The sequence below is a fragment of the Moschus berezovskii genome, chromosome 2 (assembly GCF_049115385.1).
Source record: "Moschus berezovskii isolate FMDL1 chromosome 2, NW_MosBer_1.0, whole genome shotgun sequence".
In the NCBI taxonomy this organism is placed as follows: domain Eukaryota; kingdom Metazoa; phylum Chordata; class Mammalia; order Artiodactyla; family Moschidae; genus Moschus; species Moschus berezovskii.
The window spans coordinates 39,686,222-39,693,439 of NC_142461.1; the positions used below are offsets into that span (position 1 = coordinate 39,686,222).

The 7,218-nt window shown below is 38.5% G+C and overlaps 1 pseudogene; it reads left to right on the plus strand.

Moving 5' to 3' along the window:
* Nucleotides 1-4,686: 4,686 nt before the first annotated feature.
* Nucleotides 4,687-5,194, plus strand: LOC129538662 (glycine cleavage system H protein, mitochondrial pseudogene; annotated as a pseudogene).
* Nucleotides 5,195-7,218: the final 2,024 nt, after the last annotated feature.

Below are 7,218 nucleotides of genomic sequence, written 5' to 3' on the forward strand. Positions count from 1 at the left end.
TCAAAAGCATCAGTTCTTCTACACTCAGCTTTTTTTATAGTCCAACTCTCATATCCATACATGACCACTGGAAAAACCATAGACTTGACTAGATGAGCAAAGTAATATCTCTGCTTTTTAATATACTGTCTAGGTTGGTCATAACTTTCCTTCCAAGGAGTAAGAGTCTTTTAATTTCGTGGCTGCAATAACCATCTGCAGTGATTTGGGAGCCCAAAAAAATAAAGTCTGACACTGTTTCCACTGTTTCCACATCTATTTCCCATGAAGTGATTAGACCAGATGCCATGATCTTAGTTTTCTGAACGTTGAGCTTTCAGCCAACATTTTCATTCTCCTCTTTCACTTTCATCAAGAGGCTTTTTAGTTCCTCTTCACTTTCTGCCATAAGGGTGGTGTCATCTGCATATCTGAGATTATTGATATTTCTCCCAGCAATCTTGATTCCAGCTTGGGCTTCTTCCAGCCCAGGGTTTCTCATGATGTACTCTGCATATAAGTTAAATAAGCAGGGTGACAATATACAACCTTGACGTACTCCTTTTCCTATTTGGAACCTGTTCCATGGCCAGTTCAAACTGTTGCTTCCTGACCTGCATACAGGTTTCTCAAGAGGCAGGTCAGGTGGTCTGGTATTCCCATCTCTTTCAGAATTTTCCACAGTTTATTGTGATCCACACAGTCAAAGACTTTGGCATAGTAAATAAAGCAGGACTAGATGTTTTTCTGGAACTCTCTTCCTTTTTCAATGATCCAGCGGATGTTGACAATTTGATCTCTGATGCCTCTGCCTTTTCTAAAACCAGCTTGAACATCTGGAAGTTCACAGTTCATGTATTGCTCAAGCCTGGCTTGGAGAATTTTGAGCATTACTTTACTAGCGTGTTATCATCCCTTCAAGGCACAAAGTTTTATTTTAAATCTTTTCCTTCTTTGTCAGTGTTCTCTATATAGTGGGGACTTGAAAATATTCTATTTTTCAAGATGATGATCTTTGTTCTATTGTGTTATGGCTTCTTTCTGTCTTTTCTGACTCTCATCCTACTAGCAAAGAAAATCTCAGAATTTTCCAAGTCAGAATCTTGATCTTCATTTCTCTTAAGAGATCTTCAGTTCAATTCAGTTCAGTCACTCAGTCGTGTCAGACTCTTTGAGATCCCATGAATCATAGCACGCCAGGCCTCCCTGTCTATCACCAACTCCCGGAGTTTACCCAAACTCATGTCCATCAGGTTGGTGATGCCATCCAGCCATCTCATCCTCTGTCTTCCCCTTCTCCTCCTGCCCCCAATCCCTCCCAGCAACAGAGTCTTTTCCAGTGAGTCAACTCTTTAGTACATCTTTAAAAGTATAAAATTCTATTTCAGCTCCATAGTTTTGGTTTTATTAAAATATGCTAAAAAGTAAGTATATAACATAGTTTTTTGTAGTTGACGTCACATGTGTTTATGGCAGAAGGCATAAAAATTCAGCTAGAATTCAGAGGGGCTAGACACTCAGGGTTTAGAAAAATGCTGAATGTATCTTGTATTTTTTTCGAAGATGATTTTTTTTTTTTTGGCTCTCTTCTATGCACTTTTATCAACCAATTTGGCAAGCAGTAATATCAAGTTCTCTACTGTAAGTATCAGTGACCTCTTGTGATTAGAAGAAAGAGGAATCTATGCATCTCCTTCCCCAATAATATTCCTGTGGTATTACAATGAAAGTAAGTGTCAGAACAAAGGCAAACTTACGAACATTTACTAGCAAGAAGACACAAAACAGTCATATAACCTTTCATTCTATGCTCAGGTGCTAAGTAATCTCTATCCATATGGAATCCAACAAGCACACCACAGGAGGTCCTCATTCTAAGGCACATACAATAACACCTTACCAGATTAACCAACTTCTTTTGGGACAACAAACAAAATACAGTATACACAGTACTGAAAAAATCTCTAAGATCTGCAACACTGCACACCATAAGTAGTAAGCAGCTAGGCTTAATGGACTCATATATGGATCATGAAAAGTTAAGGCACCTTTATCGTTTTAGGCAAACACATATCTTGAAAGTGAAAGAAAGAAAGTGAAGTTGCTCAGTCGTGTCCGACTCTTTGCAACCCCATGGACTGTCGCCTACCAGGCTCCTCTGTCCATGGGATTTTCTCGGCAAGAGTACTGGAGTGGGTTGCCATTTCCTTCTCCAGGGGATCTTCCCGTCCCAGGTATCGAACCTGGGTCTCCTGCATTACAGGCAGACGCTTTACCATCTGAGCCACCAAGGAAGCCCAATGTGTGTTGAACTTCACTCACTTCACCAATGGAAAAGTATTTCTAACATTATGATGCTAATTAGTGAATCTTTTGGAGTAGGTTACTATATTATTTAAAGAACATATGCAAAGACAATCAGAGTAAGAATTTCTAATCAAGGTCTTCCAAATGCTATAGTAATATATACTATAACTGATAAAAGGTCACACATTAAAGTTAAAATATTTCCTCACTTGGGCTTCCTTGGTGGTTCAGCAGTAAAGACTCAACCCGCCAATGCAGGAGATGCCTGGGTCAGGAAGATCCCCTAGAGAAGGAAACAGCAACCCACTCTGGTATTCTCGCCTGGGAAATCGCGTGGACAGATTTGCCTGGTGGGCCATCATCCATAGGGTAGCAAAGAGTCAAGCACAACTTAACAATTAAACAACAACTTACCCACTTATCACATGATTCAAATGAAGTATTTTGAGGTAAACTACCACATAAACAATATAATAGTCTTGAACTGCAATTTGACTTTGATCATCATGAAGATGATAACCATGTTTTCTATTTGCTCAGTATTCTGAGTTCCAGCACCATGTTAATATAGGAATGACGAATTATTACTGACTAAACATTTACTTAGCAATGGAATAAGGGAGAAAGAAGTGAAGAATAAGGATGTAAAACTCAGGCTGGAGAAGTTCTAAAGTTTCTCCAGGGGCCACAATAAAGCTTCTCATCACAGTAATATTTGTTCAAAATGTTTCTCTTAGTAGTAAATAAGGTCAAGGGACCCTCCTGTTGACCCTCTTTTATGTCACTTTATTATTTTTATATCGCTTTATAATATCTGCATTTTTTCAGCATTTACTGTTTTAAATAATTTTTGGAAATAAGGAAAAAATGAATTTTAGAACTGATTTTGTGTGAGATATCCTACAGTCAGAAACTACATCTGATTTTCCTAATCAAGGCTCTGAGCTAGTTCACTTGCTATTCTTCCTATGTAGAATGTCCTTCTTCCTTTATGTCAGCAAACTGCAATTTTGCTTTTTCACTTCCCTCCTCCATGAACCTTTTGTAAATCAGTACTTCTCAAATAATCATATTTTCTACTCCTGAATCTCAACACCATACTGCTATCTGCTATCTTCATTTAGCCATCTTCTTCAATAAATACTAACTCCTCAAGGAAGGTGCAGATTTATTGCTTTGATTTTAAATTTTATCATAGCAACCATACATGTTTTCAAAAACCACTATTGACTCACATTATCTAAAAGCCAATTATTTGATTTTTTTGGCTTTTTCAGCAGAATATCTAAAAATCATCTGCATAAATATGAATATCAAGAGTTTATATTATGCATACTGATTTAATGATAAAATAGTAGCTCTCGCAATTTTATAGTTTACCATAAAAATAAAACCAATAGTTTGACAGATTATCTTTGGATAAGTTAAAGCTTATGAAGTTTAAATAATTTCCCTAAATCACAATGATAGTCTCTGATGGGGCCTTGATGATAACTCAGGTTAGTTTCACAGCAAAGTTTATATTTTAACAAATACCGGACACTATATCCCTAAGGAAATAGGGGATTTGACCCTTGGAAAAGTACAATTTGTTTCTTAAATGAGGGAAATCCAAAAGCATCAAATAAATAAGAGAATACTTAGAACAAAATTAAAGGCACTTGAGAAAAAGAAGTAAAACAATCAAGTTTCATGAAATTGGAGTCAGAAGTCTATGACCAGCTTTTTCTAAACAAGTATGTAATCATGGGGAAGTTGCTTAATCTTTGAGTTTCATTTTATCTGGTAAGTGACATAGCTTAACTAGATTTAACTCTAAAACTTTCAATAACTGAAAGTCTACAGACTTTTTAAAGAACATCTCAGGTATAGAAAGTGAAAACATTTCAATGATTATTATCAATAACCAAATATACTCAGCAAAACTATAAATCAGATTACCTCAGGAATTATGTGTATCTTTCTGTGATGTCAAAATTTGACATTATTTTCCAACCCATATTTATGATTTTTATAGCTTAGTTCCTTACATTTCCCTTTTGCATCATTGAAATAATCAGTTCTTTATTCTTGCTTGCATTTTAGCTGAAAGACAAACAAAGCTGCAGTTTAAAACATAAATATTTGTCTTTTGGTGACATTGACTTTTGAAAATAAGATAATGTCCTTTGGAATTTCTCTGACTTGATAAGTTATTATATATGTGATTTCCCCTCAAAATGGTTTATCACACTGACGTAGGTGTTGACAACTGAAGATGAATTTATCAAATATAGTATCAGAAAGGATAAAAACACCGTATCTCTTTCTATGGAATAAATAATCCACATTCTGGAAAGATGCATTTTACTCAGATATGGTTAAAGGACTAATATATATTTTAAAGTCTGGACCCGTGCCATGGCGCTGCGCGCGGTGCGGAGCATGCGGGCCGCGGTCGGCAGGCTGCGCGCCATCTCGGCACCCAGAGCGCGCTGCTCGCCGCAGCCCTGGGGACTGCGGGCGGGTGCCCTCCGGGCGCTGCGCACCGGCCCTGCTCTGCTGTCGGTGTGGAAATTCACAGAAAAACACGAAAGGGTAAAAACAGAAAACGGTGTTGGAACAGTGGGAATCAGCAATTTTGCACAGGAAGCTTTGGGAGATGTTGTTTACTGTAGTCTGCCTGAAGTTGGGACAAAGTTGAACAAACAAGAGGAGTTTGGTGCTTTGGAAAGTGTGAAAGCTGCTAGTGAGCTCTATTCTCCTCTATCAGGAGAAGTAACTGAAAATCGAGGACTTGTCAACAAGTCTTGTTATGAAGATGGTTGGCTGATCAAGATGACATTCAGTAACCCTTCAGAACTAGATGAACTAATAAGTGAAGAAGCATATGAGAAATACATAAAATCTATTGAGGAGTGAAAATGGAACCCCTAAATAAACTACTTTGAAACAACTTAATCTAGCATAGTTGTCTTAAATTAGTGGTGGATAGATATTTAAAAGAAACTACTTGTAACTTGAAATCATAATCACAGGAAACTAGTCGATCTGAGCACATGGACCACAGCCGAATGTGGTCCACTGGAAAAGGGAATGGCAAACCACTTCAGTATACTTGCCTTGAGAACCCCATGAAGAGTATCAAAAGGCAAAATGATAGGATACTGAATGAGGAATTCCCCAGGTCGGTAGGTGCCCAGTATGCTACTGGAGATCAGTGGAGAAATAACTCTAGAAGGAATGAAGGGATGGAGCAAAAGCAAAACAAATACCCAGTTGTGGATGTGACCGGTGATAGAAGCAAGGTCCGGTGCTGTAAAGAGCAATATTGCATAGGAACCTGGAATGTTAGGTCCATGAATCAAGGCAGATTGGAAGTGGTCAAACAGGAGATGGCAAGAGTGAACATAGACATTCTAGGAATCAGTGAATTAAAATGGACTGGAATGGGTGAATTTAACTCAGATGACCATTATATCTACTACTGTGGGCAGGAATCCCTTAGAAGAAATGGAGTAGCCATCATGGTCAACAAAAGAGTCCGAAATGCAGTACTTGGATGCAATCTTAAAAATGACGGAATGATTTCTGTTCGTTTCCAAGGCAAACCATTCAATATTACAGTAATCCAGGCCTATGCCCCAACCAGTAATGCTGAAGAAGCCAAAGTTAATCGGTTCTATGAAGACCTACAAGACCTTTTAGAACTAACACCCAAAAAAGATGTCCTTTTCATTATAGGAGACTGAAATGCAAAAGTAGGAAGTCAAGAAACACCTGGAGTAACAGGCAAATTTGGCCTTGGAGCACGGAATGAAGCAGGGCAAAGGCTAATAGAGTTTTGCCAAGAGAACGCACTGATCATAGCAAACACCCTCTTCCAACAACACAAGAGAAGACTCTACACATGGACATCACCAGATGGTCAACACTGAAATCAGATTGATTATATTCTTTGCAGCCAAAGATGGAGAAGCTGTATGCAGTTAGCAAAAACAAGACCAGGAGCTGACTGCGGCTCAGAACATGAACTCCTTATTGCCAAATTCAGACTTAAATTGAAGAAAGTAGGGAAAACCACTAGACCATTCAGATATGACCTAAATCAAATCCCTTATGATTATACAGTGGAAGTAAGAAATAGATTTAAGGGACTAGATCTGATAGATAGAGTGCCTGGTGAACTCTGGACGGAGGTTCGTGATGTTGTACAGGATACAGGGACCAAGACCATCCCCATGGGAAAGAAATGCAAAAAAGCAAAATGGCTGTCTGACGAGGCCTTACAAATAGCTGTGAAAAGAAGAGAAGCGAAAAGCAAAGGAAAAAAGGAAAGATATAAGCATCTGAATGCAGAGTTGCAAAGAATAGCAAGGAGAGATAAGAAAGCCTTCCTTAGTGATCAATGCAAAGAAATAGAGGAAAACAACAGAATAGGAAAAACAAGAGATCTCTTCAGGAAAATTAGAGATTCCAAGGGAACATTTCATGCAAAGATGGGCTCGATAAAGGACAGAAATGGTATGGACCTAACAGAAGCAGAAGATATTAAGAAGAGATGGCAAGAATACACAGAAGAACTGTACAAAAAAGAGCTTCACGACCAAGATAATCACAATAACGTGATCACTGAGCTTGAGCCAGACATGTTGCAATGTGAAGTCAAGTGGGCCTTAGAAAGCATCACTACGAACAAAGCTAGTGGAGGTGATGGAATTCCAGTTGAGCTATTTCAAATCTTGAAAGATGATGCTGTGAAAGTGCTGCACTCAATATGCCAGCAAATTTGGAAAACTCAGCAGTGGCCACAGGACTGGAAAAGGTCAGTCTTCATTCCAATCCCAAAGAAAGGCAATGCCAAAGAATGCTCAAACTACCGCACAATGGCACTCATCTCACATGCTAGTAAAGTCATGCTCAAAATACTCCAAGCCAGGCTTCAGCAATATG